Source organism: Microcaecilia unicolor, chromosome 8, assembly GCF_901765095.1.
Source record: "Microcaecilia unicolor chromosome 8, aMicUni1.1, whole genome shotgun sequence".
Taxonomy (NCBI): Eukaryota; Metazoa; Chordata; class Amphibia; order Gymnophiona; family Siphonopidae; genus Microcaecilia; species Microcaecilia unicolor.
This window is the reverse complement of record NC_044038.1, coordinates 162,291,548-162,304,364: the sequence shown is the minus strand read 5'-3', so window position 1 is coordinate 162,304,364 and position 12,817 is coordinate 162,291,548.

Sequence of the window (12,817 nt, the reverse complement as noted above, 5' to 3'; positions counted from 1 at the left end):
GCAACAAAAATAAAAAAGGATTTTCAATCTAATATTTTTTTTAAAAGGAGTTTTTCTATTATTTGCCTACACCAAAAGTTGCCAATTCAGTCTGGTTTTCAAGATATCCAAAAGAAATATGCATAAGTATTTGCATGCAATTGAGGCAGTATATGCAAATTTATGTCATTCTGAAAATTGGACTGGCTGAGGACTGAGTTGAGAACCCCTGGTCTACATTAACCAAACCATGTTGGATTATTAAACCAGCATATTAAACATCTTTAGATTGTGTTAGCAAAATGAATGTGGGGTATTTAAAGTATTTGCAGGGATAAGTAAGTTACTTTTAAAAGATATAGTGGAATTAGAAAAGGTGCAGAGAAGGGCGACGAAAATGATAAACGGGATGGGACAACTTCCCTATGAGGAAAGGCTAAAGCGGATAGGGCTCTTCAGCTTGGAGAAAAGGCAGCTGAGGGGAGATATGATAGAGGTCTATAAAATAATGAGTGGAGTTGAACGGGTAGATGTGAAGCGTCTGTTCACGCTTTCCAAAAATACTAGGACTAGGGGGCATGCGATGAAGCTACAATGTAGTAAATTTAAAACGAATCGGAGAAAGTTTTTCTTCACTCAATGTGTAATTAAACTCTGAAATTCGTTGCCAGAGAATGTGGTAAAGGCGGTTAGCTTAGCGGAGTTTAAAAAAGGTTTGGATGGCTTCCTAAAGGAAAAGTCCATAGACCATTATTAAATGGACTTGGGGAAAATCCACTATTTCTGGGATAAGCAGTATAAAATGTTTTGTACTTTTTTGGGATCTTGCCAGGTACTTGTGAGCTGGATTGGCCACTGTAGGAAACAGGATGCTGGGCTTGATGGACCTTTGGTCTTTCCCAGTATGGCAATACTTATGTACTTATGTACTAGTTACACTGTCCAAAAAGTAACAAGGTAGAGTTACATGTGAAAAAGTACTTTTTAGCTACTTTGCCTTGTCTCTAGTTTTCCTCCTTTCCCTCTCCCCTCTCCCACTGTGGTCAGGAATCTCTCTGTCAGCCCCCCCCCCCTCATTCTCCCCACAATACTTCCATTATTCAGCCACACCATACAAGCCACCTTGGCACAACTCCGTGGGTTTTCTCCTGTGTTATGGGAATTAGATTCCCTGTGGCACCAACTTCTCCTGGTACCTGTTTTAAAACATATATGATTTCTGCATCCGATGCTCTTCACCTGCAGTTCCTCTGGATTAGTATTGTTAAACATTATGGGGACACATACTCTTATGCAGAACCATTTCATTTAGAAATTGTTTTTATTGATAAAGTTTCTTCTTGGATTATAATTACTTCTTTGTTATTCTTTACTGACAAGATATAGTTTGGATTTAGTTTAAATGGAGATGGTGAATGTGCTATAGATTTTTATTGATATTCCTTCTTGTGTTTCTTATTCTGTTAGAGCTCCCCCTACCCATAAGATGTGTACTGAGGTGATCTATGCAGCTTTTTTTTTTCATCGAATTGTCAGAAACATGAGGGCAGATAAAGGCCATATGACCCATCCAGTCTGCCCATCCTCTGTAACCCCTAATTCCTCCTGTTCCTAAGCAATCCCACATGCTTATCCCATGCCTTTTTAAATTCTGGAACAGTCCTCGACTCCACCACCTCCACCAGGAATCTATTCCACACCTCCACCACCCTTTCTGTGAAATAATACTTCCTTAGGTTACTCCTAAGCCTATTCTCTCTCAACTTTGTTGTATGCCCCCTCATTCCAGAGCTCTCCTTCATTTGAAAAAGGCTCTCTTCCTGTACATAAATGCCCTTGAAATATTTAAATGTTTCTATCATGTCTCCTCTCTCCCTCCTCTCTTCCAGCGTATACATGTTGAGGTTAATAAGCCTGTCCCTATAATTTTTGCATTCAAGACCGCTTACTAATTTCGTAGCCACCCTCTGGACCGACTCCATCCTATTTATATCTTTCCATAGGTGCAGTCTCCAGAACTGCACGCAGTACTCCAAATGAGGACTCACCAGAGACTTATAGAACAGCACTATCACCTCATGTAACATAGTTTCACCTATTTATGATTTAGAGGGGCATAATCAAAAGGGACGCCCATGTTTTGTTGAGGACGTCCTCGCAAAATGACCAGGTGGAGGGGCGGGGAAACCCGTATTATCAAAACAAGATGGACGTCCATCTTTCGTTTCGATAATACGGTCAGGGATGCCCAAATATTGAAATTTAGGTCGTCCTTAGAGATGGTCGTCCCTAGACTTGGTTGTTTCTGATTTTCGGCAATAATGGAAACCAAGGACGCCCATCTCAGAAACGACCAAATGCAAGCCCTTTGGTCATGGGAGGAGCCAGCAATTCTAGTGCACTGGTCCTCCTGACATGCCAGGACACCAACTGGGTACCCTAGGGGGCACTGCAGTGGACTTCATAAAGTGCTCCCAGGAACATAGCTCCCTTACCTTGTATGCTGAGCCCCCCAACCCCCCCTAAAACCCACTCCCCACAACTGTACACCACTACCATAGCCCTTATGGGTGAAGGGGGGCACCTAGATGTGATGGAGCTGAGTATGACATCTGAGGTTGGCATAGAGGCTGGCAAAAAATATTTTGAAAGATATTTTTTTAGGGTGGGAGGGGGTTAGTGACCACTGGGGGAGTAATGGGAGGTAGTCCCCGATTCCCTCTGGTGGTCATCTGGTCATTTCAGGCACCTTTTTCTGCCTTGGTCGTAAGAAAAACACAACCAGGTAAAGTCGTCCAAGTGCTCGTCAGGGATGTCCTTTTTTTCCATTATGGGTCGAGAACGTCCTATTGTTAGGCATGCCCGCCTTTGCTACGCCTCCGATACCCCCTCTTGAACTTTGGCCGTCCCTGCGATGGAAAGCAGTTGGGGTTGTCCAAAATCGGCTTTCGATTATACTGATTTGGATGACCCTGTGAGAAGTACGCCTATCGTCCGATTTGTGTCGAAAGATGGGCATCCTTCTCTTTCAAAAATGAGCCTCATGGAGGGGCATAATCGAACGGAAACGCCTATCTCCATGGGCGTTTATCTCCGAGAACGGGTCCGTGAAGGGGTGGGCCGAACCGTATTTTAGAAAAAATGGACGTTTTTGAGCTGGGCGTTTGTTTTTTTTAGCGATAATGGAAACTAAAAACGCCTAGCTCAAAAACGTCCTAATCCGAACCATTTGGTTGTGGGAGGGGCCAGGATTCGTAGTACACTGGCCCCCCTGATATGCCAGGACACCAACTAGGCACCCTAGGTCAGTGCGGTGGACTTCAGAAAAAACTCCCACATGCATAGCTCCTTTACCACAGGTGCTGAGCTCCTAACCCCCTCCCCCAAAACCCACTACCCACAAATGTACAACACTACCATAGCTCTTAGGGGTGAAGGGAGCACCTACATGTGGGTACAGTGGGTTTTGGAGGCCTCCCATTTACCAGCACAAATGTTACAGGTGGGGGGGGGGATGGGCCTGGGTCCACCTGGCTGAAGTGCACTGCGGTACCCACTAAACGTGCTCCAGGGACCTGCATACACGCAGGCCTCTAGGACTGGTTGCTGCTATATAACATTGGCACACCAGTTGACACCTGAAGACTAATCTCTCCGAAAACATCCTTTATTGGAATAATCGCCTTTACTCACAGTTAACTGCAGATCAGAGGTTGTGCCCCACTGGCAACGAGTCTCCCTGGTACTGAGATTAGCAGTAGGTCAGAGCTGGCAGAATGCTGTACAATGCCCTCTTTCAGCCACATTCAAGGTAAGAACTAAGTTGTCTAACGTGGCTAACACAGGAAAGGGAACTAAAACTGGCTTACAAAAATGGCCACTACCGCATGGACTACAACAGGAAACACAACAGGGCACACTCTGACCCAGTAGGCAGGGGGAAAAGCACCATGGGAGAAGAGCCTACCAACTACCAACATCGTGAGACCGTAACAGAAGCTAATGAAATCACGGAGCCCAATACCCTACACTCACCACAATGCAATGCTGATGTGACCCTGTACTGCACCCGAGAGCCACATCTGACCCAGGGAAAGGCTGTGACAGGATCGAACACATTCTGCTGTCATGGAGGTGAGTATGGCATTTGAGGCTGGCATACAGGCTGGAAAAAAGTTTTTAAAGTGGGGGTTTTTTGGTGGGAGGGGGTTAGTGACCACTGGGGGAGTCTGGGGAGGTCATCCCCGATTCCCTCCAGTGGTCATCTGGGCAGTTGGAGCACTTTTTTGGGACTTGTTCGTGAAAAAAAAGGGTCCAAAAAAAGTGACCCAAAATCACGGTCAAAATGCCTTTTTTTTTTTTTTCGATTATCAGCTAAAGACACCCATCTCTCCTTAGCTGATAACCACGCCCCAGTTCCGCCTCCACCACACCTCCAACACGCCCCTGTCAACTTTATTCATTTCCGCAACGGAGTGCAGTTGGAAACGCCCAAAATTGGCTTTCGATTATACCAATTTGGGCGCCTTTGCGAGACAAACGTCTATCTCCCGATTTAGGTCACACTATAGGCGTTTTTCTCTTTCAAAAATAAACTGGATAGTCTCCCCGATATTTAAAACCATGTAACCATCCAGGAATGACTTAGTGGATAGCCGGTTATATCGCACATTATAACTGATTATCCGCCTACCACAACACACCTAGCACCCATCTGCGGCCAGCTGGAAGGTCTGTCCCCAGCACTGCTCAGGCCCGCCTGCACCTGGGCACCTGCGCTATACTAGCACCCTCCTCCCACCAACTGGGTCCTGCTTACCTCTGGGCAAGTCTCCTACTCTCAAGTTATTCCCTGGTGATTTCTAGGTTACTGGGGCCACACTCACAGGGGTCCCACAGTTCCTAGAAAACACTCACAGACCCAAAGCACAAACCACAAACAACAGAGCCAATAAACTAACAGGTTTATTGTAGCAGTAAAACAGTGAGCTTTTGAAAAACCAGGTGAAAAAGTACAGCAAGCAATAACAGATAACCAAAACAAGGATCAACATTGAAACAATATAACACTTGTTACTACTTGGGTAGCACCTGGGGAGTTTTAGAAAAATTAACTGTTCACAAGTCTTGAATAGGGTCTCAGGACAGAGATGCTTCTCCTCTGTTCTCCCTAGCTGAGACCAGGGTTGCCAGGTAGAAATTTTTTTTCCAGCCCAATCCGGGCCAGAAACCAGCCCAAAACCCGCCCAAACACAAACCCCGCCCCTGACACCCCCACCCCCGCGTCACCGGCCCCGCCCCCGCCGTCACCGGCCCCGCCTCCCACGTCATCGGGCCCGCCTCCCCGTCATCAGCCCCGCCTCCCCGTCATCAGCCCCGCCTCCCACGTCATCGGGCCCGCCTCCCCGTCATCAGCCCCGCCTCCCACGTCATCGGCCCCGCCTCTCACGTCATCGGCCCCGCCTCCCACGTCATCGGCCCCGCCCAAAACGTCACTAACCCCGCCCAAAAACGTCACTAACCCCGCCCCCCGCGGCCGAAAAAAATCAAAAAGCCGCCCAAAAAGCCGCCCGGAAGCCTTAAAAACCGCCCAAAAAACCGCAACCCGCCGCGGGCAAAAATTTCCCGCGGCGGGGCGCAGAAAACCGCCCAATTGGGCGGTAAAACCGCCCACCTGGCAACACTGGCTGAGACTAAAGAATATCCAGTACCTCCTGACTAGATTTGAACTCCAGGGCCAATCAAAGCCCAGAGCACCAACTTTGAAAGCATCTGGCCAATGGTACTGCAGATTGCCTTTTCAGAAGCTTAAACTGGAAAAGAAAATAGTCTTTTCAGCAACAGCTTTAAAACACAAAACAGACACCATCTGCTGGCTAATTAGGAGAAATACACCTCATGAAACAATACAGGTCACAGGTTTAGAAAACCACTATTTCACCACCCCTATGATATTCAATGCATCGCTGGCTAAATTTAGTGGCCAAATTAGGGTGCCAAAATAACAGCTGTATCTTTGACCAGTTTCAACTAAATCGGCCAGCAGTGAATATCGACTTGCTTGGTTGAATTGAAACCTGCCAAAAAACACCCAGATTTTCAATGCTGGTCACTGGAAACAGCCCAGCATTGAATATCTGAGCTTAGCATCGACCGCGGGAGGCAGCCCGGCAACCTCTTGTGGTCTAAATATCGGCTCCCATGATCATTTCCAAATTCTGGCCCCCTTCCATCTTTCCATTCTAAACTCTCCTTCCATTCCATGGCCAACTTCATAAACCTGGAACTTCAATGGCGAAACTTAGACATAGCCAGGCATTGAATTTTCACACATAACGCCGGTGGCCGTCAGCAAAACACTGAACGCCGCCAACTGATTTTCAGGCCGAGGATTTCAATAACATAAACTCTCTGTCTAGCATTTCCCATCTAAAAGGTCTAGTTGTAACTTCCACAACTCCTCTGACAAGGTCTAATGAGCCTACAAAATGCCCTTTTCCTGGTCTTTAGTATTTAATTCATTTGCAGACAAGAAAATGCAGTTCACTTTATTTTATGGGATGAAAATTTTGTCTAATGTGAAAGAATCCATAGTCAGCATTAATACAAATGATTTTATTTCAAAACATAAAACCCAGCACTCCTCATACTAATAAACAACAGACCTTCTGCGAACAGTTGTGCCTGGTTTTATTATTCCATTATATTCCATGAGAGCTATTGTGCATAATTAAATAGAAAACTTAAACCTGGAATTATAAAACCGTCACCACAAACCAACAATTCTACTTGATGTGTATTAAGTCATTAAATGTAAATATATATATATATATATATATATATATATTTCTGCTTGTAAATCATTAAAAATGCATGAGGAGCATGGATTCACTTCAGAAATTTATGCAGAGAAACAAAAAAAAACACTGTGCTAAAGAGAAAAACAAACATGGAGGAACTATTTTATGAAATTTGTGTGGTTGATTCTGTGAAGAAACTACAGCACAGTGAGACTGGATAGCCAAGTGGACCTGTTTCTTATACAAGTAGTTCTCAATCCTGCTCTCGAAGACCGCCTCACCATTTTGGTTTTCAGGAGATCACAGAGTAAGCATGTGATTCTCTCCCATGAATATGTACAATAGATATCCTGAAAAATGAAACCATATGTACATAAGTACATAAGTATTGCCATACTGGTTCAGACCAAAGGTCCGTCAAGCCCAGCATCCTGTTTCCAACAGTGGCCAATCCAGGTCACAAGTACCTGTTAAGATCCTAAAAACAGTACAATATATTTTATGCTGCTTATTCAAGAAGTAAGCAGTGGATTTTCCCCAAGTTCATTTTAATAATGGTCTATGGACTTTTCGTTTAGGAAGTCATCCAAACCTTTTTTAAAGCCCGCTAAGCTAACTGGTTTTACTACATTCTTTGGCAACGAATTCCAGGCTGAATGGTCCTTGTGGACCAGGTTGAGAATCATGGCCTTAGAACATGCAATCTTTCACATTAAAGCTGCCAAGCAAACAGACTCATGTTCATGATGTCTAAAATTCACTATCTTCATAATTTGATTTATATTGTGAAATCACAGCTAACCCAGTCAAAGGAGATTTTTCAAATTTGGGATGAATCTGACTCTGAATTAATTCAGGGCTCCTTTTACCAAGCTACGGAAAAAGGGGGCCTGCACTGGCATTGGTGTATGTTTTGACGCGCGTCAAGGCCCCCTTTTACCGCAGCAGGTAAAAGGTAGGTCTTTCTTTTCTGCAGGAAATGACTGTGTGGCAAGTGAAGCACTTGCTCTTTGACCTTTTCGGGGGGAAACTCTTACCACCAACTACTGAGGTGGCGGTAAGGGCTCCTGTGCTAAAAGACCCTACAAAATAAAATATTTTTGTAGCGACAGATATGATGGTGCGCTTGGGGTGGGAACTACATCCCGGCAGCACTTCCTTTTTAGCAAGCAGTAAACTCGTGTTGAGCTTACCGCTGCTTTGCAAAAGGGCTCCTCAGTGACTTTTAAGGATGGAAGGCAGAGGTGAGAAGCCAAACTTTCATGATTGTAGATGATTGGCAGATAAAGATCTGCAAGGAGGGGCATTTTTGATATGATGTCTAAATCAGACTTTGGATGTTTTGTGCTAAACGTGGAGGAGTGGCCTAGTGGTTAGGGTGGTGGACTTTGGTCCTGGGGAACTGAGGAACTGCGTTCAATTCCCAGCACAGGCAGCTCCTTGTGACTCTGGGCAAGTCACTTAACCCTCCATTGCCTGCAGCATTGAGTCTGCCATGAGTGGGAAAGTGTGGGGTACAAATGTAACAAAAAAAAAAAAATCTGAAAAAGGGATATGGCTGTTTTTGTAAAAGAAAAACAACTTCTTTCTTTTTTTTTTTTTTTTAAATGGCTACATGCTAGATGTTTTTGTGCTCTGTGCATTTATATTTTTGGTCTATTTTTGAAAAAAAAAAAAAAAACAACAACATCCAAGTGCAAAATGCACAAAATCAAACCATTGGGATGTAGGAGGAGCCATCAATCTTACACATCCCAGGACAGCAATGGGACACCCTAGCTGGCACATATAAAAGCTCCCAGGTACACATATCACCATTACCCCTTTACCTTGTCTGCTGAACCCCCAAATCCCACCCAAAACCCACCACCCTCAACTGTATACCACTACAATAGCCCTTATGGGTGAAGGGGTCACATATATGTGGGTATAGTAGGACTTTGGTGAGTTTTGGAGGGCTCACAGTTTCCATCACAAGTGTGACAGGTAGAGTGAGATATAAGCCTGGATCCCCATCTCTACAGTGCACTGCACTGACCACTACACTACTCCAGGGACCTCCTTGCAGCTCTAATAGAACTGGCTATAACATCTGAAGCTATCATAGAGACTGGTAAGTATTATTTTTATTCACATCTTTGGGGGGTGGGAGGGGGGTCAGTGACCACTGGGAGAGTAAGGAAGGGTCATCCCTGATGCCCTCCAGTGGTCATTTAGTCACCTTTTGTGCCTTATTTGTTCTAAAAACAGGTCTAGATCAGAATGTTGAAGTTTTAGCCCTGGACGTGTTTGTTTTGTTCCATTATGGCTATGAAACGTCCAAGTGTTAGGAACACCCTAAGTCCATAATTCCACTCTTGAAATGCCCCAACACACGCCTTGTGATTTGGACACACTACATATGAAATGCATAGATAAACATCTGCAAAATATGTTTTGAAAATACCGATTTGGATGGTTTGAGACGAAATTTGTCCAAATGCTGCTCTATGACACTTTTTAGACGTTTTTCTCTTTCAAAAATGAGCCCCATGATCTATCAAAAGTTTCTTGATTCTGGACACTAACCGCCTTATTTTCAAAAGTGATGAGCGCTCAGATTTCGACCCAAATCGGGAGATGGGCGTCTTTCTCCCGTGGGCGCCCAAATCGGTATAATCGAAAGCCGATTTTGGGCGTCTTCAACTACAATCTGTCACGGTAATGGCCAAAGTTGACGGGGGTGTGTCGGGGGCGTGTCAGAGGCGTTGTGAAGGCGGGACTGGGGCATGTTTATCAGCCAAGGAGAGATGGGCGTCCTCGGCCGATGATAAAAGAAAGGCGTTTTTAGCGCGAATTTGGGTCACTTTTTTTGGACCCTTTTTTTTAATGAAGAAGTCCCAAAAAAGTGCCCCAAATGACCAGATGGCCACCGGAGGGAATCGGGGATTACCACCCCTGACTCCCCCAGTGGTCATTAACCCCCTCCCACCAAAAAAAAAAACTTTAAAAACTTTTTTTTCCAGCCTGTATGCCAGCCTCAAATGTCATACCCAGCTCCTTCACAGCAGTATGCAGGTCCCTGGAGCAGTTGTTAGTGGGTGCAGTGGACTTCAGCCAGGTGGACCCAGGCCCATCCCCCCAACCTGTTACACTTGTGGTGGTAAATGGGAGCCCTCCAAACCGCCCCCAAAACCCACTGTACCCACATCTAGGTGCCCCCCTTCAGCCATAAGTGCTATGGTAATGGTGTAGAGTTGTGGGGAGTGGGTTTTGGGGGGGATTTGGGGGGGCTCAGCACCCAAGGGAAGGGAGCTATGGACTTCAGAGGTAGTTAACTTAATTTTTTTTAATTGTTACAAGTGCCCCCTAGGGTGCCCGGTTGGTGTCCTGGCATGTGAGGGGGACCAGTGCACTACGAATCCTGGCCCCTCCCACAACCCAATGCCTTGGATTTGGTCATTTTTTAGCTGGGCGCCTTCGGTTTCCATTATCGCTGAAAAACGATACCGCCCAGCTCAAATCCGCACAAATCCGATGCATTTGGCTGGCACAAACCATAGTATCGGAAAAAAGATGGACGCCCATTTTTTTCCAAAATACGGTTTGCCCCGCCCCTTCACGTACCCATTCTCAGAGATAGACGTCCATGGAGATGGGCGTTCGCGTTCGATTATGCCCCTTAATTGAACCAGTAATCCTAAGGATATCAGCAGTGGACTTAACCTCTACAGTCCTTCACTCTACCAACTGAGCTACCAAAGGAGATTTTTCCATCAAAAATCAAGGTCCACCAAGTGGCTGTGCCAGAACCATCTAGGTCAGGGGTACCAAACAGCAAGTCTGGAGGGCCGCAAACCAGTTAGGTTTTCAGGATATCCATAATGAATATTCGTGAGATATACTTGCATCCCCTGCTTCCAATGTCTATAAATATATCACATGCATAATCTTTAAGGTTATGCTGAAGCCTGAACAGTTTGCAGCTCACCACTCTTCTTAAAGATGATGCAAGGGAAATATAAAGTATTCTTAAACATAATTTAATTTATTTGCTTCATTAACTACCAGAAGTAGCACAAAATGCTGAAAATATGCTGCTTGGAAACTACAGTATGTTGCAAACAGAACATATGGCCAGTAGACCTGCAGTATTTCTATTTAGGACTGGCCACAGAGTTATCATTGGAGCTAGCCGAAAAGCAGAAATAGGGGCCAGTTATGGAAACTTCAAGTACCTGACTTTTTGGATCTCTGGTCTCCTCAGCTTGTAGAATGGTTGATAAAGAAAGCACAGGCTTGCTGTTTATGCCAAATTTGGGGGGTCACACTCCCACCTCTTGGGAGCACACCAGTGTTTCCCAATACAGTGCTCTAGGATGTGATGAGGATCTTTAATGGAGAGAATGGAATCTTTCAGTATGCATAGATCCAGAATGATTAAGGATTTTCATCACAAAATTAATTTTTATTATAAGCCCAATCTTACATAGAAACTATAGAACATAGTGATCTCAGTTGACATATCCAGGTCAGAACATGTTCAGTTCCAGTGGCATCTTAAGGAACGGTCTGCCAATGTAGAGACTTTTCTACCATACCTACAGCACTGCATGTGTATTTGGTGACATATACAGTGGAAGCAGCCATTTCATCATCTACATGTGGGAAAAATCAACAGTGGAAACTTGGCTACTTCCATGTATGTTGGCACTTACACATGTATGTAAGCCATTTGGCAAACCTATACATATAAATACTTCAAATTAACTACAGAGGCTGTAAGAAATTATTTATTTATTTCAATTTGCAAGGAGAAATAAACAATGAAGAATTTAGGAGAATACAGTAAAAAATGTATAGTCTGCCACATACCATTACTGGATCCGTGCAGATTACAGTATTAAGAGAAACTAGGCAAGCCTAGGAAATGACCTCATTCTGATAAATAATCATTACCACTAAAATACGCCAATTCATTCATGTATGTGTAGGTACAATTCAAACAAATGGGTTTTCATTAACTTATAAAAACAAAGATGATTACGAGTTAACCTTAAATCTAGAGGTAATGAATTCCAGCATTATGCTGAAATGTAAGCAAAACCCAAAGCATGAATGGACTTGATCCTAACTCCTTTTGGCGTGGGGAAACTGCAATAAACCCTGGTTTCGCAGCCTGATAAATCGCTGGCCAAACTGAGCATTCTTTTAAAAAACACCTATACATGCCAGGGAGCAGCTTGATATCCCAACATGGATATATTAGGTCCTACACATGCATTTCCTTTATGAAATGTGGAATACCCATGGAATAAAGTATGGAATTGAATAATGTCCCAGTTCTTATGAAGATTTCCAGGTTAATATCTGTTAGAGGCTATTGGAGAGGCTGTGGACTCTTTGGTAGGTTCATCAGATGGATTAGAGCAGTGGTTCTCAAACCTGTCCTGATGGACCATCACCCAGTTGAGTTTTCAGAATATCCCCAATGAAGATACATGAAACAGAGTTGAATCCCTGTCACTTCCATTAAATTCCAATCTCTCGCATACACGTTCATTAGGGATATCCTGAAAACCCAACTGGCTGGTTGTTCCCCAGGACAGGTTTGAGACCCACTGGCTTAGAGGGCAGCAGCATGCTGCTTATGATATCATTGAAGACATGCATTCTTGACCTCCTTCACTTTTCTTTTTTTCTCTGAGCTTTATCTGCCCTGCTGGAGAAATTGTGTAAGAACAGTACCAGAAAGTAAGAAGCTCAGCAATATTTGATATTACTCAAACTGCTCACAGGAGGACATTACAATTTCAAAAGACTCAGCATAAAAGAGGCCCTAATAAATGTATAAACCAGGAAGATTCTTCAGATAACAGCTTACTCCTAGCCATATGTTCTGATAGGAAAAATTGAGAGGTGTTGTGCAGTAGAACCTGAGACCTGAAACTAATACCCAGGCATGGAATAGGGATCAGCTCCAGTGGTCAAACCTTTTCAACTTCAGAGGAAAGACAGCAGCTGCTAAAATTAATCAGCCTGGAGCAATTTGCATAATA